At 35.6% G+C, this 25066-nt stretch overlaps 1 long non-coding RNA gene across 1 annotated transcript in view; it reads right to left on the bottom strand.

The window, feature by feature from the left end:
* Positions 1–7562, bottom strand: part of LOC139139279 (uncharacterized) — a 34446-nt gene extending 26884 nt beyond the window's left edge. The window contains exon 1 of the long non-coding RNA XR_011553769.1: positions 7353–7562. This is a non-coding gene — a long non-coding RNA (uncharacterized lncRNA). The remainder of the gene's footprint in view (positions 1–7352) is intronic.
* Positions 7563–25066: the final 17504 nt, after the last annotated feature.

Raw genomic sequence — 25066 nt, 5'->3', positions numbered from 1 at the left:
ACGGAGACGGGACGTTTGAGATGCAAATTACATTCTAATGTTCGAGTGAACCAACTTCTTTGGATATGTGCTCTTCAATCGAAGTAACTGCTCCATGTATTGAATGACAGGGAGGACTATGTGTACCTGTCTTGAGGTGCGACAGATATGTTTCAGAAGCAATAAAAACCACGATCCATGCATACTTAGTCAACTTCTAAACAAAAAGTATATGTATAGCTCTTACATTGGCTGCAAGAAGGAGACGAAAGGCGAAAAACTGGTAAGTAGCAAAACTTACGTCACCAACACAAGGAAAGACACAGTTGTTATGTCGCAGGATGAACCGGAACTGATCGGTCATTCGCCGAAATTGTACTAACGTTATCAAGTACAAAAGTACCACCAACCATTACTAGGAATTACAACCTAAGGACTGTGATAGATTTCCAAAATTAACTCATTTTGTCGATTTGTAGTTATATATTTACAGGAATTTCAAAGAATTTTATTAGATTTACATATTTTCTCTGTACGACAGATTAAAACATTGTAACTAGTGAAGATAACGACACATGCATAACTTAAATAGCCTCAGGTCCGCATATTTATAATTGCGCTTTCATTGTTTAACTTCTCTTTCATAAATACAAAGTAAACAAGTCCGTAGCACCATAATACAATACTTGGACGACATCAATTACGTTATGTATTCTGTGCAATATTCATATATTTTCTATATGGAACATCAATCTAAAACAGATGTCGACCTATAATTAATTTTTAATCTGTAGAAATGTCATTATCTGCGAGATTATTAATCTTGTCTATTTAGAATACAATAGCCATTATTACATTATTACAAATGGAACGAAAAACTGCAAATGTCAATGAGACCAATGACATGAAAAGTGGCAGTAACACGGTACTGAAATGTCAAACCCTTATAGCATGAAGTGAACATATACATCAGCCTTTGTTATCTGATGCAATCAAAGATGTTGAAACTTATGTGTGACTGTATTTTGTGTGTCTGATCATCAGAAAAGCGCAGAGTCAAATCACCCTGGTCTAATGACATTAGAGAGAACATGTTCCGTCACTGAACTACAAATACATTTCAATCAGAGGCCTTTTGGAACTCGAAAGCGTGGCAAGTCAACGTAATGAAGTAGGAAACAAATTGATGACGTAATCGCAAGACAACAATATTACAAAAAAAATACCACATGGCATAATGACAAGACAATAACACACAATAGAAAGATGACGTAACATAATGAAAATTATATAACTACACAATCATAATTGCACCACATGATGAAACGACCACACACATAATGACAAGACTATACCACAAAATTAAAAGACTACATAAAACAATGACAAGTTTTAACCATGTGATTGAAAAACTATACAACATAATACGTTCGCTTCATCATACTGAGTAAACTCACCGCTTAAGACAACTTTGGCATTCCGTACACATGGTCTCCTGACAGTAAGTTTTAGAATTTCTTTTCAACACATCATGTACAGTAGTAGAAAGGACGGTCTCTACAGAAACGAATGATATCAAAACAGACTTGAATGTCCATCCATGATGTATTGAGAAGTTTTCTATGGCACAGCAATGACATACCTTACTGACTCCGTACCAAACGTTCTCGTTTTTGAGCACCAACACTGATGACGTCAAATTCGTTCCAATAGTCTATTTCTTTGGTTCGTCACACACGGTGTCCTCGCTTCACAGGTGAATTTCAGTGATAGTCATCATATTGCCAAATATTAATAAATCTCTTGGCTACTTTCACACCATAATGATAACTCAGGATTTCAATATAGTGAACGCTTTGGAAATATTCAAGTTTTTATTATAATTATAAATGGCTGTCTCGTAAGAATCCTCTTCACCAAATAAGTTTATGGACAGCGTGTTTCCCCAACGTCTTCAATTAGAGCGATTTGATAATAATGTACAAGAGAAGTATGTGAATTGAATAATTGGCAAGAGTATGTTGCAGAATATTTTAAAACAAGAAATGAAGAAGAGAACTAGGTAGCGTATTGCCGTTAGTGACAGTCAACTAAATGACATGGACAATATTGATACAATAGATTTGTGGATCGTGGGATAGACCTTAGGGAAAGACATTTGAGGACTCTTACCTTTGTGATTCAAAATTGTGCAATCCAGTTCAATGCTAGTAAATAACACACTTGCATGTATTTAACCGTCTCACGTTAAACTCATGAAGTGTGTGCATGTTTGTGCATTTTGAAGATGAGGTTATCTCCATTCAGTCATAGCGATGAAAAATAGGGTAATTAGAGGCACGGAGGCATGGAGGCATGTCATGCTCTGAGAAATTAATTATCCTTGGTGTGACATTTACAATGTTTGAGTGTCTCTTTACTTGAGGTCGGTGTCCCGTAAATAAGTGTCATCGGTCGTGACAGGCCAAAACAGTTGCAGGACTGGTGTGAAGATCTGCTCTTATCCTCAATGGAGAGAATCGTACCGGAGTCTTGACGATGTTGTGCATGATTGGAATAGCAATGCTGCAGTAAAGACCGAGTGTATAAGCTGTCAATGTGTGCCTGACGTGTATATGTATTGTCATGTGAAAATGTACAACGGTCACCCCACTGTATCTCCTGTTTGCTATTGCCATAGTGTCTGTTATTGTAATGGTGCCTGCATAAATTAGTTTAGCGATTATTAAAATATAAAATGTCAAAGTCCGCACTATGTCTTCAGTATCATTATATGCTAAGTACTCTTATGTACTTTAATATGCATTTTTGGGACTTTATACTAATCATTCGGTGAAAAGTAGTAGTTATAATGACAAGTTACGTTATTTAAGTATAACGTATTTAAGTCCTGCTCAGCAAATGTACGGACGGGTTTCTGAAGACGTCTGATGGAGACAACTTGATACCCTATCGGCTTCAAAAATACTACTATTGATCGATATAAAATCGGCGTAAAATGTCATTTGACAATCGAAGTTGCTTGTATGAATATTTTATTTCAGTTTTAGATACAGCGCAATTTGTCAATTTAGTAAAATGATAAGTGCAAGGCATGGTTGTTGACTCAAGAACCAGAGGCATTAAATGTTTGTACTGTCGGTAACCTTGTCTTTCGTGATAAAACAACATTTAGTGTTTCTCTGTTATTGTGATTTCACCTGTCACATTGCCGTATTTAAAGGGTTGATGAATTTGTTTCGGGCTATGTGGTAACTGCGAAAATGGTTGTCAAACAACTTGGACGCTATTGTCGTACTGTTCAAATCAATGTTCAAATGCTGCTGTGTGCATGTAAGCTGTAGATTTTGCTAAATAGTCTTTTCTGTTGAAAGATTATCGTTAATATCTCTCATTAAGTGATAGTGGTTTCCTACTCTATTTATTCTTAAAGTATTAAGAACACAAAATCTACTGAAAAACGTTTTGGTCGTTCATTAGGGGGACTTTTTTCATGAGGTATTTTATTATGAATAGTCGCTGTATCACAGTTTCTTGCAGTCAGCTGAGTCCGTTGCCAAGCCTTAGATATCATTTTAGAGAGGTACTATAAGCATCGCATACGATATGTTAATACTATCTTCATCAGATCCTTGGATCTTCAAGAATATTCGTTGAAATACAATATTTTTTCTGCCATCGATTTTTTCCTATATAGAGGAAAAACTGCCTTGCATCGAATGAACAATACAACCTCTTTTTGCTGGAATACATTTTTAAAAATGATGCTTGTTGAGCTAATTTTACTTCAGTTTAGACATTTTTTTATTTAATGCGATCGCTGTGAACGTTTGAAAGTAGCAGGTTCCTCTTCTATAAATATTTTTATTCACAGTCTACAACTTTTGTTGTCGTCAATTATCAGTCACAGAATAAAAGGGCTAGAGAATGCGAGCTTTCGTATGAGAAACAAAAGCAGCTTTTACGACAGCTGATCATAAAACAAAGATAATTCAAGGCTGAAGAAAACTAGGTTACTTACTTGAAATATCAAGGTCTAATAGAAGACCGAAGTACGTTTATGAAAAACACTCTTCTAATACATTAAAGTGATTTACAGAGATAGCTAACACTCAAGTCCATTAACATTTAGAAGTGATGACGCTTTCCGGAAATCTGAGACACGCGTTAAGTGATTTTTGCAGTGCGAAGATAAACCAAACATCAAATGAGCAAACACAATGGCAGGTATGCATACAAATCACTCGCAATTATAAACCCACCATTCGTAGAAGACTTTCTCAAAGCGTCCTTTCTTGTTTTGTGTCGCTATATTTAAATATTGGAGCAGCTGTTAATTTTAGATCATAAGTTTTATCAAGTGTCAGACTGGTGCTGTATATGACTGTCGTTCTATTAATTGCTATTGTCATTTGCCCTTTACTGATCAATGTGCCACTTTTCTGTCATTTCTTCTTTCCCCACGAACAAATAGTCGTCTGTGTACTTTATCTTGCTTGCTGATGCCACTTCTATATCTAACCAGAAAAATTACGTAAGGCAATCTCTAAAGTTTACCTTTCATCAGTCTTTCTCAACAGGTGACAGTTAACTTAATGTTTTCCTTTATGGTTGAAGACCGGACATGGTTTACTCAGAATGTCTACTCACCCCAGTGGAAGGCTAATGAAGAGAGCGAGTAAACCTTAGAATGCTTCGGCGACAATTAAACTATCATCTCTTGATTCTTGAGAACAACCGTTGTTTTAAACTCGAATGAAATTCTATTATTTATTAATAAAGCAAAATAAATTGAAGACCACATCAGCAGCCGAGGTAGAGAAAGGCAGTTTAATCATAAAAGCTTTATGATTGCACTCAATACGCAAACATGAAAGTTGTTCTGTTCCAAGTCTTGTAATGTAAGACGACATCATTGTGCATTGCCCTGTCGATATTACCATATATAGGTCGAGCTTGGCACAAGCCTCACAACAATGAGCGAACAATGCGCGCAGGAGATCATAGAACAAGATAATGATGGTATATTTCTCTCGTTTAAATTATGGTTTGTAACTTGTGTCACATTGTCGGGGAAGATACAGGCAAAGCCCTGTACGCAATTTCAAATGTATGATCAAGTGTTATGACACTGAATAGTTACGATATTTACGTCAATATGAAATGCGACAGTTTCAATCTCTACAATGCGGCATTGCAGGAAGGAACAGAACATGCGTACACTTCATATATGATTCTACAATACACTCTGTTAGTTTTTTAGAAGAAAGTCAACGACTTTTTTGTTAACATCACAGTTTAAAACAAGCCCAAGACAACAGCAGAAGTATAGCCGACTTATTAATATTCATTAACTGATGACATACATTCATGTTTACAGTTTCAAGCTTTAGTTTTCTTCGAAGTGGAATATTAACTTATTCAGAGTGGATCACATACGACACAAATTAAGAAAACGCTCAATGATCAGAAAACGCTCAATGATTTCTTAAACTTTGCTGTCTTGTAACTTCGAACGTTGTAGTTTAATGCCTTCTTCTGTAGTTATAAAAGCACGATTTATTTTACAGTGTCGACAGTAACCATTAATATATTAATGTGTTGTTATATCAAATGATGAACTGGGCAGTCCAATAAGACGCGGAACAAACTGGTAGTTATAGGTACAATATATATCGTTCACAAGATAAAGGTTGTCTCAGGGGGTTTTGCGCTAGAACTGCAATGCTTATTTCTACGAGTTCTAAAAATGCCACTCATTTATCAATGCCTTAGCCTTGATCGATCATTTAGAAAAATCATAAAGTATACAAGAACTGTGATACTGCTTTGGTATGCGATGCATCAATGGATCTCCACGATCAAGGAAACACGCCATTGGTGTGAAGTTGGTTGTTCAGTGTTATTAAATCTGTTGCACTGATAACATGTTTGCTTCTGGAACTTTCAGTGCAAGAGAGAAAACGAGATCTGATAGATCTGAATGATGAACAAGAGGACAACATCGAGCAGGCACAAGGAGTCTGGATGGATCCGTGGAAAATTCTTATACCAGACCAAGTGCTTTTGAACTATTTATATGGCAATAAGTCGTACAGCTATAGACAATTCCCCGATATGCTTTCAAACGCTTATCTACGAGACTATATCTCGACGTAATATTTAACGGTCACATAGAGTTAGGAGTTAGCGGAAGAAATCATTATATTACTTCGTTCAAGAGGAAACACAGAACAAAATCCATGTATGCAATGAACAAAATTGATAAATTATCTTCAAACCAAGCATTGGAAGAGATATAGATTCCTCACGAGATAGTAACGTAACAACGATGTTCCTTTTTGCTTGTTTAAGACTGTCCTGTGCCCTCGCTTTTGTAGCGTGCTTTTTCATTCATAAATATTCCTCTTCTCTTTTTATATTAGTTTTGACATTTGGGTAATGTTCTCGACATTTCGTTACTATACCTAAGCGCTCTAGGTCTGTTACGACCTCCTAACAAATTTAAGATTTATCAAATGACTATGAAAATTTCATTCATTGAGCATACGTCTCATTAACGCAAGTTCCATCTTCTGATCAGTCTCAGTATCGTCGACTTTCCGGAAATGATGTCCTGGAAAATTTCTTGCAACACAATTATCTATAATTTGCATGAATCATAATTACAAAGCAAAGTCTCGATAGCTTTAATTTTTCTTCTGATTGTACAAATGTGGCTGCCATTACTTCAATCATTCCAATATTATGACTGACTCACGAGCGTTCGATATTCTGAAAAATTTAAAACACTTTGACGTAACTTAATTTATTGATTCTGCCGAAATCAAAAATAATATCATGGAATTTTTACATCGCCATAATTTTGCTTCTTCCTGTGCCCATCTTACTCATGTCGTTAAACACCTATTCATGGTCTCTGGAAAGTTCTTGTTAAAACTAGATATTGTGTATGTCTGAATGCAAAATAAAAATATTAATTTACTACATGATAACATGTACTTGACGTTGATAATATGAAGCTACCAACAAGAGTTATTTATACCTTAAAGAGTGACACTGTGGCTTGCGTTGCAAAATCGAATTCGTGGTTCACGGGCCCCTTTCAATTAGAACGTTAACTCAAAGGAATTGTTAAAAAACCACAGGCGAACTGAAAAATAATTTCCATTTATGAAGATACTCTATAGGTGAGTGAAATGTGTTGCATGCATTCGTACCGCCGAATGTAAAAGCACAATAATTACTACCGTCGTCATTAAAATGTTCCCCCTGGCATCTTGTAGCAGGAGATGGCGGTCACCATTTATTTTTCCGCTGAATTTGTTTCCGCGACATAAAACACCATTAAAATCAATAAAAGCACGACAAACCTTATCCAGTGAGTACAATTGTTGTGCCATCGTTTAGTTGTGTTTCCAGCAAGTGCTCGTGTTACTAGATGATGAGGAGGAATACACGACGGCCAAGTTGAGGAAATTTCTAATAGCCGGTAACAATTGTCAGGACCACATACGCATGAAGCTGTTACTAAAGCGAACTCGTTGTCAATAAACAGTAACTGTATCTTGCAAGGTTAGTCAACACAGCCACTCAGTCTAATTTTCCGTAGGATCACATGAGCTATCATCATGCGCTTTGTGATATCAACGTTACCCATGAGGGCGGTCTTCTAGTAGCTTATTTCGGTTGAGTTTTTTAAAGTTTGCCAAGAGATTATGCACTAGGTGTAGGAACGGGAACGTGTATCAATGTTGTAGCAGTGACATTCCGTCCTGACAAGTATTACGGGTTATTTAGAGGTTGTTCAAGGTGATTTTACTTGTAGTTGGACACTGAAATCATCAGGAGGTGAAACTGCCTGTTATATGACATTTATTGAGGAAAACTGCTGGAGTTCAGGTACTGAAGACAACCTAGCGGTGAACACTTTAAGTTTGGATCAAAGTACTTTGTATCGTGATACTACATGATATATGAAAGTGAAATGATATTCAGTAATATAATGAACACTCGAAGATAATTTGATTACGCTTATTTCGCAGAAAAGTTTGATAAATTACTGTTACGTATAGGTAACTCATTAATTCCTACACGACTTTTAATGTCTTACACTAAAGTTGATACTCTTGGCGACCGTTGACACCGTATTGACTAAAAATCAAATGCGACATTGGCAAATAAATCAACACAGGTTGATTGAAAGTTATTTTTGATATAACATTTACAAAAACAGTCTATGTATGATTTTGTTAAGCACATTAGGGTAGTCTAATCTAATAATATTACATGTTTCATGTAAGTTGCAAACTATGAGTTTCTCACATTGAATGGTAATTTTATCTCGTATTGTATAACTTTAAAGCCACACTTTTCAATCCCAGGTTCTCGCATTAGTGGCGTTCTCCTCCCAGTCAAACATTTGGCCAGTACCATGTTTGATTTCTATAACATTGATTACACAAACTAATCTCAACCTTTTGTCACATTTTTCTAATCCTGCAAACAGAGTTTATACAAGTGTTTGATTGACGGTTGGTTCAAATCGCCAACGGTCATTGATTCCCCTCCACAAACGCTTGAATTTCCTAAAAAATTGTCTTCCAGTCGCGTTAGACTTTGAATATAACCACAGAGTTCGATCGGCAGCAACTTCGCACTGACCGCTCGGCAGTCTGTCTGTGTTTTTGCGGCCGGGGAAAACTAAAAAGTGGCATTTTCTAGAGCGTGTGCCCGCGTGTTGCCTGTTTGGTGTCCACTTACACAGTGAACGCCGCCATAGCTTCGCGTCATTTTAAAGGGAGGCTCCGCCTTTAAGCTGTGAGCTACATTGGTATTAATGATTAGACGATTCTCTTATTTATTACTGACATCTCTCGTACATTGGAGGCCACGCATTCAAGTTTTTGGTCAAAACGCGCGACAATAATATATCTAGATCTCTCGCTGTCCTATGCTCTCTCGCCGTTCGGCGCTGAGACCACACGATACCAAGACACACTTAGACATGGAAGAAACTGCATCTCTGGCGATTTAGTCTATAAGGTGTCTTACTAGAAATAAAGTATACCTAGTTTTAATGGACTTCTTCGTGTCTCTCTTAGCTATTACTAAGGCAAGATACCAAAAAGACTCAGAGTCTCGAATTCCCAAAATCATAATATCACTCAAGTCGAAATGTTTTGAGAACAACCTGTGTAAGACCACTGTGTTCAAATTTGAATAAGGCTCCCACAAAATGATTGTGAAGGTTCAGTTTTACTACTGTGCCAGCTCAACTTAATACAAACCTCAACGACAGAGTATGCAAAACACTTGTACATTAATATAACCACATATACAATACAATAAATCATGTACATATACAATACAATAAATCTACGTCATGTAAAAGCTCGTGAACATTCATCTATTTTGTGAGAACTACTGTTTGGATTTTTTTATTAAAGAAAAGCCTCTGAGTCACCTTTATACATAACGGTCAGTTAAACAATTATAAAGGCTATTTAGATATCATTTTCAAATATCGCGGACGTAGCCGAACAAAACATAATTGCGATAACTATGGTTGCAAATGCCGCATACTGCGATCGTATTTTGAATATAGTTTCAGCACAATGTCTCAATCTCAAGTACATGTAATTGTGCTGAAATTTCAAATTTACAATAAGACATTCTGTATATATTTTTCAGTTAAGGTAAAATACGGTTTATCTGTCAGTTTTCCGAATCAAATAAACAAACATCAGCATCTTTACACATGGTTGGAAAATTAAAGCTTTATTCATGGATGAAAATATTCTGTTATTGAAACATTATTAGCTTACGTAAGAGTAAGTGATCGTGCCATACTTTCAAATGCTGCATGTTAAATATTCCATGCATATCACCTGTTTTCATTTGAAGAATACTATTGAAACGTTATAGCCAGATTTCAATATTGAAAGTCCTATATCGCGTAAAGATTCTTTTCCTTCAATTCAAAGTCGGAATGGAATGTCTCTATAAGTATAAGTCACATTCCATTCTAAATGAAAAGTGACAGAGTGACTAAATTTGTTTTCCCAATCATTTTTAGTTTCCTAGTTACCAATTTATTTTGAATAAAGTTCAATTCTTACATACGCTCGCAATGAACTTAATGTGTTTTAAACACATCGTAGAACAGACGTTATCAAGCACGGAGACAGACAGTTTTTTTAAAGGTTGTCAGTTGAAAAGGTTCATCGCTGTAAAAATGGATCCGAAATCATGAAATCTCAAAAGTTTAATTATGTCTTTTCGAGCGATTCCAGTTTCTGGAAAATCGGTTCTGGCCATGAGGTTCCAATGTAATTCTCACAAGGAGCAAGAGAGTGCACGTAATGATTCGCAGACAAGCCTGTACCATTAATTGGTTACCTAATGGAAAGATTGCTTTGTGCAGTTTGGAGTCTTTGAGATTGAACAAACTCCTTTCGTTGTCGGAGAGTATTGCAAATACGTCTGTGACACAAGAGTTAATTTGCATGGCACTTCAATTTATATTCAAATTTGTAATCGCTGTACAAGCAGATAATCTTCCAGATTCTCTATTTAAGAAAGAGAGAGTTTTGTATATTTTTATCAGCAAATACGTAGAAGGAAGTATTTAATTTACAAGTATTAATTCTCATGAATGCCTCTAATATATTAAAGAAGGTTTAATCAGTAACATTAATGACAGGTTGCAATGCTTGCCTCAAAAGTGTAATGATGCTTTCGTATCTTCTGTCTTTTATCGATTGCATAAATCATTTTGCTATCAGTATGTAAGAATTTTTATAAACAATGATTTTCACTTCTTTTAATGTCGACTTGCAACAGTGACAAGCAACCGTAAAAAGACAAAACTCGACACACAGGGTCAATATCAAGACCTGCAGTGTGTAATTTATATGCATAGTTTAGTGACATTTTACTTACTTAAAAAGGTTCATTTGATCAGGAGAATAAAATCTGAAAAACAATTTAATCGCTAAAACATTCTCTCAGCAGGTTTCAATTGTGCCTCTGTAATATTGCCTCTTCACAGAGACTTTGCAGAGATTATAAGATTTACCCCGAAGATGTCTGAGACTAGAATCCACCATTAATAAGTAAGTAAGAAACTTAATAAATAAATAAATAAATAAATAAATAAAGAAATAAATAAATAAATAAATAAATAAATAAATAAATAAATAAATAATAAACGGTATAATTACTGTTATTACAGAGAAAGCCTACTAGAAAAGTATCTGATGCAAGCCCCTTCTGTTGGTAATAATGTGCTTGTAAGATATTCTGTATGAGTTTAAATTGAAATTCACTATAGTGTATGCTAAAATCACTTTGAATGCCAGTGTGTAAATAAGAGACCTAGGCAACTTATGGACACACACTCGGTATCATTTCGAAACTTTTGCGGAACTAGACTTTTTGGAATCAAATATTTGAAATTTATAAATATTATAACTTATTTGTACACACGTATTGATTTAGTACAGCGTTAAGAACTCATAACCCGAATTGTATTCAGTTAGTTTTGAGCTTGTTTCGGATACCGGAATGAAACCTTCATTATGACAGTAAATGGCGTTGATGTTTAGGTGACTTGGTAGCAAATTCGTACATTCTGTACTACCACTGATTCAGATAACAATGGTCATTCATAAACACTTTCCATACTAGCAAGTCATGCTTGTGTGACTCCAAATAAGCACACGTCCTTATTTACTGTGTACCGCCCACTTTCGACCATGACGTGGTTCATTATCACAAGCAGTTACAACATACACAGGCAACTTGGATGCCATCTTCCCTTGGTTCGAATACACCACATAAAATAAATGTCTGGGATTGACAGCTCTCTGTACCCTATGTTCATTTTGATTTTTCACGATACATATCAAGATTGAGTGGTGCAAGGTTCAGACCTCGTTACTAGTTTTAAGGTTGTTTGTTAATTTTTTTTAATTATTTTGCATTTCGAGTCTTATAATGTGCACACTCCGATAACTCATATGGCATCCCCATAAACAATCCTCATGCCGACTTCCTTATTCCCATTTGGTGACATTTATCAATTAATATTTACTGTTGATCCCATACACCATAGTTGCATGAAAAAAATGCAGAAATAAATGTTATCAATATGCCGGCGACTGTAATCAGACATTTTTACGAGCCTTTGAAAATAATTATGAAGACATGTCGTTTGCGGCTCCGAGCGGCTGTGCCTCACGTACGTGACGTCTTGGTTATCATGTGACAAAGACGCTACGCACACTGATCGAACGTAAAATAAACCTCTCTATTAGCTTTAAAAACCTGTATTCTCTTTATGTATGTATGTATGTATGTATGTATGTATGTATGTATGTATGTATGTATGTATGTATGTATGTATGTATTTCTATATAGTTAACAATGTCTTGCAAATTGAGGAATTATAATGTAAATATAAACTATATATAAACTACAAACATAATACAATAGCTAAATTACTATGTCAATACGGATTTGGTACTTTCTATTCTGTTATGATTTTAATGCAATTGTTCTTCAGCATATTGTAGAGTACGTGAAGTATTGTCGTAGCAGTTCAAAAGCAAATTCGTTCGTTTACGCGGGCAGTCGAAGCTCAGTGCGATCAATAAAGTTCATCATCGCACTTATATTGGTTCGCGGAAAATATTTTCAAGGAAAAAAGAAAAGGGGACTTCTAGACCAGCGTTAATTTTCCTCCATACCGATCATAAAAACCTTGTGTGTCACTCATTGACTGTTATACCAAGTATGGTCATAGCAGAGGGACAGTTTTATGAAATCTAGCGTCTGGGTCGTCAAATTGTCATGGAAGTGTGAGGGAATGAAATACGAAAAATCCGTGACAAATTGCGTCCACCTCTCCTGCAGTAGCAAACACTACATAAGCCATAAGCCAAAAGACCCCTTTTGGCCCTTTCAGCTTTGTGGTTTTCAAGATTACAAGTCGTGGGCGCGCGCCCTCTATCCTCCGATATGAAAAGTACTAGAAGTGAAACGTAACGTACCTCAATTTTTAATTGTTTTATAACCAAAGTATCCAAGCTGCAGCTAACTAGTCTATACACAATTCAGGATGACCAATTAGTCCAGGCGATATAACATTGTACAGTCCTTGCGGAAAATCTTTACAGGAAAGTTATTATAGCATTCTTCATTGTCACACTTTAAGTAATATACAGAAATCCTATTAATTTTCCGCCAATAAATAACACAACGGCCTACATTTCTGCTAATAATTTTTGCTACTAGTTGAATTGTTAATTCCTTCCCATAGTCTACGATATTGATTAATTACACTATGTAACGGGATGTCAGTCATAATGAGTGTCACACGGCGACGTGGTCAGATGCCGTTATTACAGTTTTCGTATTTGTTAATTAATTCGTTGATTGTTCGTTGAAGTTGTGACTCCTTTCTTTTGATCACGCAAAACCAGGTCCCTCCTTGTGGAGGGACCGTGACAAGAATTATACCATACCGCGGCCGTTTACTCGCTGTAACCATTTTAGGAAAAAAAACGATTAACTATTTGTCCTACTGTCTGATCCAAGAGATCTGTTGGAAGTGGTGTGACGGCTCTACCCCAACCCCAATTTCTCGTGAGCCATCGGAAATGGAAAAAAAACTGTGACGTTTATTAAGTTTCTTAAGTTGACAATGTAAACCTTCTGACGTTGAGGGTTTATTATCACGGCTGGTGTTCGTTCCACAACTCGCACTTCATACAGAGTCGAGTCTTCGTCGTCAACGGTAAATTGGCCTTCCTCGTCCTGCCAAACTACCCGCTGCACAGACGCGTTCTGATGCTTCATGCGGAGTGGCCTGTCGCGTCCCTTTCCTCTGCAGCAGCATCGGCTACCACATCCAACGTCAGTAAATACATAGTGGACGTATCGAACATATTGTCTGCCTAAGGACGTTTACACTGACTCATTATTGATTTTCAACTTCATGCTGAGATATCGGGTATAAAATGCAGAAAAAAGTGAGCGTCAGAAGAAGTGAATGAGATTTTGAGGTGATTTTGGCCACACCAACCATAGACAGTCGAGAAACAGGATGGGAAGCTGCGGTATTTTCCTTTGAACGAACTATGCTGGAATAAATTACGTTGGATTTGCATACCCATTGATAAACAAATCCAATTACCATCCAACTGTCGTACAATCTCGCAAAACATGCTTGCAGGCCTTACATTCAGTGTGTCCTAAACACACCTTTTTCGTAGTAGAGAATAATACCATTCAGAAGGAAAATAATGTGTTTCTTTGTCGCATCTAGGAATATATCAATCTTTAGGATAGGGAATCCGACTTCAATCGGAAAGACAACTGTTTGCTGAAAATAAGTTCAGTTAAGTTTTTTCACTGCGAACTACCGGATGTCGAGCAGCAGCTATCCCGTTGATAATTATGCAAAAATCGATTCACACATTTGAATTATTCCAAAAGAGATCGCTCGTCGCTTCTTCACAGTTGTTTTGTTCTTTGCGGTAGCTTGCCAATCCTCTTTCTCGACTGTCTATGCATTAACAAATGAAAATGCCATGTTGAAACATATTTTTATTCCTAATACTCATGCCGCATTCAGACAGATTGCACGCATGCCTAGTGGTGTCACAGCAACCTTATCTCTACCACACCGCTTTATAAGGACATCCTATTATTTTTAGGGACGAAGTGAAGATGGGGAGAAATTGGATTGTGAAAGGAGCAACGTACATTCATACTATACTCCCAACGAAGAATTATTATGATCGATAAAATGAAAAATTATTCATGATATGTGTTATTTTTAAATAACATTTAGAAAATAAAACAGAAGTATCACCTTGTGGCACGCATTATAACTGACAACCCTTCACATAGTACATAGAATACATTATTGGCTGTAGCTTTAATCTGTTTTTTCTGTTTGGTGAAATATATTATCTGTTGCATTTTTGTTCTGTTCGGAGGGAAGCTTAAAGTTTAAAAACCTGTAGCTAAGTAGCTAACCGTAGCCTAGTAACTCAGAAACTAAATTGTTTGCAACGTTGGCGATTTGACGCGAGGTTTAACAAATCAATAAACGTTAGCAGCGATTTTTTCTAGTTCATACCTTGAAGCTGATGTCACGAGGTTTAGGGCAATATATACATACTTGGAGTTAATAAAACTGTCAAAGAGAGTAATTTAAGGCTTGTAGCATAATCCAATTATCTAGATAGCACCAACCTTTTGCTAGGGAGTGGCTCTTGGCTACCAAAGCTGACAAAACGGCAATGATAATCAATGTTTTACAGTCCTAGTGTTTCTCTCATGGTGAACTTTTTGATCTTATTAGATATCGGTATAGTTCAGAATCCTCTGTACCTAATTCACAAGAATACGCAAAGAACACTTGTTTCATCAAAGGTTTTTAAAATATATTTAGAGGGTACAGCACAATAAATACCCTAGTGACCCAATTTTTATTTACAGTTTAACATTTCAAAACACGGATTTTGTGAATTAAATTTGTTACGTGAGAATATGATATAATCAAAGTCTGACAAAGTATTTTTAATGATACAAATATCAATTGAGAGTGAAGAGGTCATCATTTGTCGATCATTCAAATTTCCATGATAATATGATGACTAAAACTTTCAAAAACTTTGACATAATATTGAAAGTGACCAAAATCCAATAAAATTATATTACATTCAAAAAACTGTATTTAAAAAGACACATGGTGAGGTCACATTCTATGGAATTTTTGGAAATCTTAGATATTAATCTTTACATAAGAGAAAAAAGAAAACAATTTGTTGCGAATGCAGTTACTCTATTACTCTTAATTAACGTGTATCGGGCAGTAGCGAAATGCAATTGGAATACATAGCGACGTAGCGGACTGAGATATCAGCTATTTCCCTGTACAGACAAAAGCCTTGAAACTTGTATCGCCTTTGATCACATGTTTGCAGTAGATTGCTGGCTTGAAGGAAGGAAAATATATGTTGTAATATCAAGAGAACAAACTTCTTCACCATAGCTTTTGTGCTATGGTGAAGAGGTGCTCATCTCTGTAAAGATTTTAAGTTGCGTTTGATGTCAAAGTGAAAGATTAAGGGTGATTTGGTGACAGGACTGCTTCTGATCAGTGATCATAGCAACAAAATAATTTGTTAGAACAAATGACTGATTTGTCAAGGAAAGCAGTATGAAGACGCCGTACCTACCACTATTGATAAGTAAATAAATAAATAATAAATAAATAAATAAATAATAAATAAATAAATAATAAATAAATAAATGGTATAACTACTGTTATTAGAGAGAAAGCCTGTCAGAAAAGTTTGTAAATAAATAATAAATAAATAAATAAATAAATAAATAAATGGTATAATTACTGTTATAACAGAAAGCCTGTCACAAAAGTATCTGATACAAGCCCCTTCTGTTGGTCATAATGTGCTTGTAAGATATTCTGTATGAGTTTAAATTGAAATTCACTATAGTGTATGCTAAAATCACTTTGAATGCCAGTGTGTAAATAAGAGACCTAGGCAACTTATGGACACACACTCGGTATCATTTCGAAACTTTTGCGGAACTAGACTTTTTGGAATCAAATATTTGAAATTTATAAATATTATAACTTATTTGTACACACGTATTGATTTAGTACAGCGTTAAGAACTCATAACCCGAATTGTATTCAGTTAGTTTTGAGCTTGTTTCGGATACCGGAATGAAACCTTCATTATGACAGTAAATGGCGTTGATGTTTAGGTGACTTGGTAGCAAATTCGTACATTCTGTACTACCACTGATTCAGATAACAATGGTCATTCATAAACACTTTCCATACTAGCAAGTCATGCTTGTGTGACTCCAAATAAGCACACGTCCTTATTTACTGTGTACCGCCCACTTTCGACCATGACGTGGTTCATTATCACAAGCAGTTACAACATACACAGGCAACTTGGATGCCATCTTCCCTTGGTTCGAATACACCACATAAAATAAATGTCTGGGATTGACAGCTCTCTGTACCCTATATTCGTTTCGCTTTTTCACGATACATATAAAGATTGTGTGGTGCAAGGTTAAGACCTCGTCACTAGTTTTAAGGTTGTTTGTTAATTTTTTAAAATTAATTTGCATTTCGAGTCTTATAATGTGCACATTCCGTTAACTCATATGGCATCTACATAAACAATCCTAATGCCGACTTCCCTATTTCAATCTGGTGACATTTATAAATTAATATTTACTGTTGATCCCATACATCATAGTCGCATGAAAAAAATGCAGAAACTGCTTTCGGTTGTAACATGTAGACGGCAAACATTAAATATACATGTTCATATCAGGTAGAGTAGAGTAGGGACTATATCTGACTGGAGATTCGATACTCGCGTGAGGACGCTCTTCAATGTTTTTAGTTTGCTTTACGCAGAGAAATATATTTGTTGTTAATGCGTTCCGCTCATAGTGCTTAGACAATAATCAAAAGAAAGATGGAGTCGCATAAACTATGAAAACAGACAATGTCATCGGTTTAAAAATAGATTCCCTAGGATATGTAGCCTTTCTCTTTTACCTTCCTTTCATCTTTGCGGCCTTTCTCATTATCTTTTGATGTTGCTCAAAATTTTGTGAGAAATTGGCATTATTTTGTTTTGAGCTATTAAATATACAATGTGGCAGTACTCTCTCTTCGTAGTGTGTCGTGGTTTGCTGTAGTTTCGTTCGTCTGTCATGTATGGTTTGCATATTGCCTTAGCTATGCTCTTCTTGTACACAGTGAAGACAACAATAGAACAATACCAATAATTATATCAACGTCTAAACCTGACCCTGCGAGAAGAAGGTTTTTTACGTAAAACAAATTCAAGCAACCCTAAAGCGACGTAGATACTTGTACTACAGTAATGAATTTTGTACTTATTGAAAAAAAGACTCTCTCTTACTTGCTTTTGCTAATATTTACGAGGTTATATCTCAAGAGAGACGAGGATAGTGATTGTAAAATCATGTACGACGAATATAACTAATATATAACTTTGCATATATATTTTCATTTTAGTTTCATAACATTGAAGAAAACGGTCTTTCCTTCACCGTTCAAAGGTCGAAAGGTATATTTTAATTATCTTGCGATTCTTCAGACATGTATCTAAGTTGGTTTGGTTATTAAACTTGCATACATCTGAGAAATAAAGATGCAATGAAATGTACGATGTCTTGACTTTGTCGACAACCAATGGCAAGCATATTAAGTCCAATTCGGTTGGATTTACCATTTACATCGTTGCTTTCTAAGCTCAATAAAATAATCTGATAATTTGACATATCACTTCTCAGATTACGCATCTTTGAAAACTAAATTTGGGATAATCTTGTATGATAAGAAAAAAACATCGAAATAAATATAACTCTGTCAATCGTAATCGATGTGTACTCTTAATATAAATTCTTTCTGCTTTACACTATCGGACTAATTTTCATCATGTTCAGCTTGACTATTATTCCTGCAGTCACAGACAACATATTTGTCAATGCAAAATCTGCCGTAAAACGTAGCGCAATGGAACATCATGACGAGCACACTAGTCTGAAATTGTTACAAACACAATTAAAACTAATTTGGAATAATTGGATGATGAAGTAATGTCTATTTAATCTGCAAATGTAAGCTCATCTGTTTTTCTTTTTAAGTTACACACTTGTTTTTATGAGAAATTTATAATATCGCAACATTCAGCTATAGGGCACCTCACATTTTTGAGAAATTTGAAAAATATGAAAATCGTATTATCCCAAATTAGTTCCAATCGTGTTTACAAGAGAATAAAGAGGATATGAACAATATGAAGTAAACAATAAATGAATACTTGAACCAGTGCAATCATTTGACGTCTCACTATCTGGTCTTTGGCGTCTCATATGAGTGACTTTTTTCGGTTTAGTTGTGCGTTTCTGGTTAATTTGCTAAAAAGGTTCCAGGAAACTTGCGGAATTCAAATTGATTTCATGTACAATTAACTCCTTTACGTAACCTCCTATCTCCAAACTTATACCACCCTTGCATCAAATCGGCTGCTTTTCTTTGGTGTAATTGGCGGAATTAAAACAAAGTTCGGAATATCTTTGTAGAATCGTCCACTAGACAGCAGTGAGACTGCAACATTGCTTTCATATGATAGCAATAACTTGAAGTGTTGATGTAAATTTTACAAAGCATTATGTAATCAATATGCCGGCGACTGTAATCAGACATTTTTACGAGCCTTAGAAAATAATTATGAAGACATGTCGTTTGCGGCTCCGAGCGGCTGTGCCTCACGTACGTGACGTCTTGGTTATCATGTGACAAAGACGCTACGCACACTGATCGAACGTAAATAAATGTCACTATATAAACCTCTCTTTTAGCTTTGAAACCTGTATTCTCTTTATGTATGTATGTATGTATGTATGTATGTATGTATGTATGTATGTATGTATGTATGTATGTATCTCTATATAGTTAACAATGTCTTGTAAATTGAGAAATTGTAATGTAGATATAAACAACAATAATAATACAATAGCTAAATTACTATGTCAGTATGGATTTGGTACTCTCTATTCTGTTATGATTTAAATATATGCAATTGATCTTCAGCATATGTCTAGAGTACATGAAGGATTGATGTAGAAGTTCAAAAGCAAATTCGTTCCTTTACGCGGGCAGTCGAAGCTCAGTGCGATCAAAAGGGTTCATCATCGCCCTTATATTGGTTAGCGCAAAATATTTACAAGGAAAAAACAAAAGGGGACTTCTAGACCAGCGTCAAATTTTCCTCAATACAGATTATAATGACCTTGTGTGTCACTCATTGACTATTATACCAAACATGGCCATAGCAGAGTGACAGTTTTATGAAATCTAGCGTCTGGGTCGTCCTTGAAATTGTCATGAAAGTGTGAGGGAATGAAAATGAGAAAAATCCGTGACAAATTGCGTCCAACTCCTCTGCATTAGCAAACACTACATAAGACATAAGCTAAAATGCCCCTTTGGCCCTTTAAGCTTTGTGGTTTTCAAGATTACAAGTCGTAGAGAGGCGCGCGCCCTCTATCCTCCGATATGAAAAGTACTAGAAGTGAAACGTAACGTAACTCAATTTTTAATTGTTTTATAACCATAGTATCCAAACCTAATGTAAAACTAGTCTATACAATTCAGGGTGACCAATTAGTCCAGGCGATATAACATTGTACAGTCCTTGCGGAAAATCTTTACAGGAAAGTTATTATGGTATTCTTCATTGTCACATTTTAATGCCAATATAAGTAATATACAGAAATCCTATTAATTTTCCGCCAATAAATAACACAACGGCCTACATTTCTGCTAATAATTTTTGCTACTAGTTGAATTGTTAATTCTTTCCCATAGTCTACGATATTGATTAATTACACTATGTAACGGGATGTCAGTCATAATGAGTGTCACACGGCGACGTGGTCAGATGCCGTTATTACAGTTTTCGTATTTGTTAATTAATTCGTTGATTTTTCGTTGAAATTGTGACTCTTTTATTTTGATTACACGAAAACCAGGTCCCTCCTTGTGGAGGGACCGTGACAAGAATTATACCATACCGCGGCCGTTTACTCGCTGTAACCATTTAAGGGGAAAAACCGATTAATTATTTGTTCTACTTTCTGATCCAAGAGATCTGTTGGAAGTGGTGTGACGGCTCTACCCCAACCCCAATTTCTCGTGAGCCATCGGAAATGGAATAAAAACAGTGACGTTTATTAAGTTTCATTATGTTGACAATGTACACCTTCCGACGTTGAAAGTTTATTATCACGGCTGGTGTTCGTTCCACAACTCGCACTTCATACAGAGTCGAGTCTTCGTCGTCAACGGTAAATTGGCCTTCCTCGTCCAGCCAAACTACCCGCTGCACAGACGCGTTCTGATGCTTCATGCGGAGTGGCCTGTCGCGTCCCTTTCCTCTGCAGCAGCATCGGCTACCACATCCAACGTCAGTAAATATGTAGTGGACGTATCGAACATATTGTCTGCCTAAGGACGTTTACATGATCTGCTGAAACTGTCGCAGCAATATGATCTCATTGTTGATTTTTAACTTCATGTTGAGATATCGGGTATAAAATGCAGAAAAAAGTGAGCGTCAGAAGAAGTGAATGAGATTTTGAGGTGATTTTGGCCACACCAACCATAGACAGTCGAGAAACAGGATTGGAAGCTGCGGTATTTTCCTTTGAACGAACTATGCTGGAATAAATTACGTTGGATTTGCATACCCATTGATAAACAAATCCACACTGCATAAAAACCCTTTAATACTTACTGTATTAACATGGATTATTGCCTGTATTTTAGCTGAAGAGTGCATATACAGATGAATACAGTCAAGAATCCATTTTTTGTATTCAGCAAGCCTGTATTCATGTGGATCATGTGAATTCATGTGTATTATACTTTAATACAGGCAACTCATTAATGTGAATTTATCTGAATTATTGGGTTTTCATGCAGTGCCAATTACCATCTAACTGTCGTACAATCTCGCAAAACATGCTTGCAGGCCTTACATTCAGTGTGTCCTAAACACACCTTTTTCGTAGTAGAGAATAATCCCATTCAGAAGGAAAACAAAGATGTTTCTTTGTCGCATCTAGGAATATATTAATCTTTAGGATAAGGAAAACCGACTTCAATCGAAAAGAAGTTCAGTTAAGTTTTTTCACTACGAACTACCGAATGTCGAGCAGCAGCTGTCCCCCAGCTGATAATTATACAAAAATCGATTCACACATTTTAATTATTCCAAAAGAGATCGCTCGTCGCTTCTTCACAGTTATTTTGTTCTTTGCGGTAGCTTCCCATCCTCTTTCTTTACTGTCTATGCACCAACAAATGAACATGCCATGTTGAAAGATATTTTTATTCCTAATACTTATGCCGAATCCAGACAGATTGCACGCATGCCTAGTGGTGTCACAGCAACCTTATCTCTACTACACCGCTTTATAAGGACATCCTATTATTTTTAGAGACGAAAGTGAAGATGGGGAGAAATTGGATTGTGAAAGGAGCAACGTACATTCATACTATACTCCAAACGAAGAATTATTATGATTGATAAAATGAATCATTATTTATTATGTTTAATTTTTAAATAACATTATTTAGAAAATAAAAGAGAGGTATCACCTTGTGGCACGCATTATAACTGACAACCCTTCGCAAAGTACACAGAATACATTATTTGCTGTAGCTTTAATCGTTTTTTTCTTTTCGGTGAAATATGTTATCTGCTGCATTTTTGTTATGTTCGGAGGGAAGCTTAAAGTTTAAAAACCTGTAGCTAAGTAGCTTACCGTAGCTTAGTAACTCAGAAACTAAATTGTTGGCAACGTTGGCGAGTTGTCGCGAGGTTTAACAACTCAATAAAAGTTAGTAGCAATTTTTTTTTCTAGTTCAAACCTTGAAGCTAATTTCACGAGGTCTAGCGGAATATAGACATACTTGAAGTTAATTTAACTGCCAAACAGAGTAATTTAAAGCTTGTAGCATAATCCAATTATCTAGATAGCACCCATTTCTGCTAGGGAGTGGCTCTTTGCTACCAAAGCTACAAAACGGCCATGATAATACAATGTTTTACAGTCCTAATGTTTCTCTCATGGTGAACTTTTTGATCTTTATTAGATACCGGTATAGTTCAGAATCCTCTGTACCTAATTCACAAGATATACGCAAAGAACACTCGTTTCCCCAAAGGTTTGTAAAATATATAGAGGGTAGAGCACAATAATTACTCTGGTGACACGATTTTTATTTACAGTTCAACATTTCAACCACGAAATTTGTGAATTAAAATTTGTTACGTGAGAAATATGATATAATCACAGTTTGACAAAGTATTTTATAGATACAAATATGAATTGAGAGTGGAGAGGTCATCATTTGTTGATCATTCAAATTTCCATGATCGTATGATGATTAAAACTTTCTAAAAATTTGACATTATATTGAAATTGACCTAAATCCAAATAAAATTTATATGACATTCAAAAAACTGTCTTTTAAATGGACACATGGTGAGGTCACATTCCATGGAATTTTTGAAAATCACAGATGTTAATCTCCATATAAGAGAAAAAAGAAAACAATTTGTTGCGAAAACAGTAGCTCTATAACTCTTAATTAACGTGTATTGGGCAGTAGCGAAATACAATTGGTATTACTAGCGATGTAGCGGAGTGAAATATCAGCTATTTCCTTGTACAAACAAAAGCCTTGAAACTTGTATCGTCTTTGATCACATGTTTGCAGTAGATTGCTGGCTTGGAAGGAGGAAATAATATGTTGTAATATCAAGAGAACAAACTTCTTCACCATATCTTTTGTGCTATGGTGAAGAGGTGCTCATCCCTGTAAAGATTTTAAGTTGCATTTGATGTCAAAATGAAAGATTAAGGGTGATTTGGTAACAGGACTGCTTCTAATCAGTGAACGTAGCAACAAAATAATTTGTTAGAACACATGCCTGAGTTGTCAAGGAACGCAGTAAGTAGACGCCGTATATACGTGAATCATCAGCTAGTGTCGCAGAGAGTTGAATTGCTGGGTAAACTATTATACATGGATTTTGTCATCTCTTTTGACTCAGAACAATTACAAATTAAAACTGGTCATTGTACACATAGATAACATTCACCATGATGACTAAAACGCACGTGGAATCGATTTTAACGAAACGAAAGGAATTGTGTAACATAACAGCACAGAAACAGCAAGCTTGCTTACACGTTGCATTTGTGACCGAGATAAATGTCACAAAAGTCAACGTCACTCTCAAGAAACTTCCAAAAAGGCCTGACTTCATTTTACAACCTTTAGGTTCTTCGATCGACTCGTAAAATATATAACTTAATATGACATTTAGTCTTAACTGTCATGGCAACAAGTAATGTGTTTGTAAACAAATTCGATATCATGCCGCTGGATCTTCTTTCAGTTTTAGGCCATACTATGTTTGTGTGTGTTAAACTGACGAACGTTAGCTTTCTATCTCGTCATCCGACTCTTTGATTTGTTTCCCTGTCAAATGATTCGTGCAGATAAGTTGGAATGATTATCAGCAACTATCATACATTGTCATTTATCTAACTTTAACTTTAAATTACTAACTTTAGGATAATTATACCAAAATATTTTCACGTTAATCCCACGACAGAAATCTTAGCTGACTCAACTGTTATCAGTGCAACGATTTGTATGAAACGTTACAAAGTTAATCCAAGTTCACAAAGTTTGGCTGTCTAATTTAACAAAGGTGCTGACTATTTATAAAGCGCGCCAGCATGATGACCATTTTGTTATAATAAACAGTCAAATCTCTATCCTTATTTGGCTAAAAACAATCTATACAGGTCATGAACTCTTAAAGAGACTGAAGTGTATTGTTCCACTATAACAAACACAACCTCTGACCCAATGATGACATCAAAGATTATATAAGTGATCTGTGGATATTGTATTCGTTTGTAAATATCTTTCGTCGAGTAACCTTACATGGTGACTCGTTCTGAATATCTTGTAAAGAGAAAACAGTCTCTTTTGATGTTAATTTTTTGCGTTTGCAGGACGATCTTTTGTTTGTTGTATCAGGTGTCATTGTTAAACTTTCTGATGGTCAGACTTTCTCCATTGTGGATCAAATGTAAGACTAATGGCTTCAAGGGGGTAGTCGAAAACATAAAAGAGAGAATGACATATTATAGAAAACCTCAATGCATCTTGCTCTGTTCACGTTAAATGTATAGTTAATAAACAAGCAAATTATAACTAAATGTCTGGCTTATCTAGTTTGGTTTTGTATATTTAATTTTTCATATCATTTCCAGATGAAGTGCGATGATAATAAATGTCTACAATGATGTTCACACAAAGACATATACTTTATTCTACTGTCGATTTATACATAGAACATGGGTTCTATTAATTTCTTTATGTTAAACCAAATTTTTA

Source organism: Ptychodera flava, chromosome 8 (assembly GCF_041260155.1).
Source record: "Ptychodera flava strain L36383 chromosome 8, AS_Pfla_20210202, whole genome shotgun sequence".
Lineage (NCBI taxonomy): Eukaryota > Metazoa > Hemichordata > Enteropneusta > Ptychoderidae > Ptychodera > Ptychodera flava.
The sequence above is the reverse complement of the archived record's forward strand: the minus strand, read 5'-3'. Positions and strand labels throughout refer to the sequence as shown.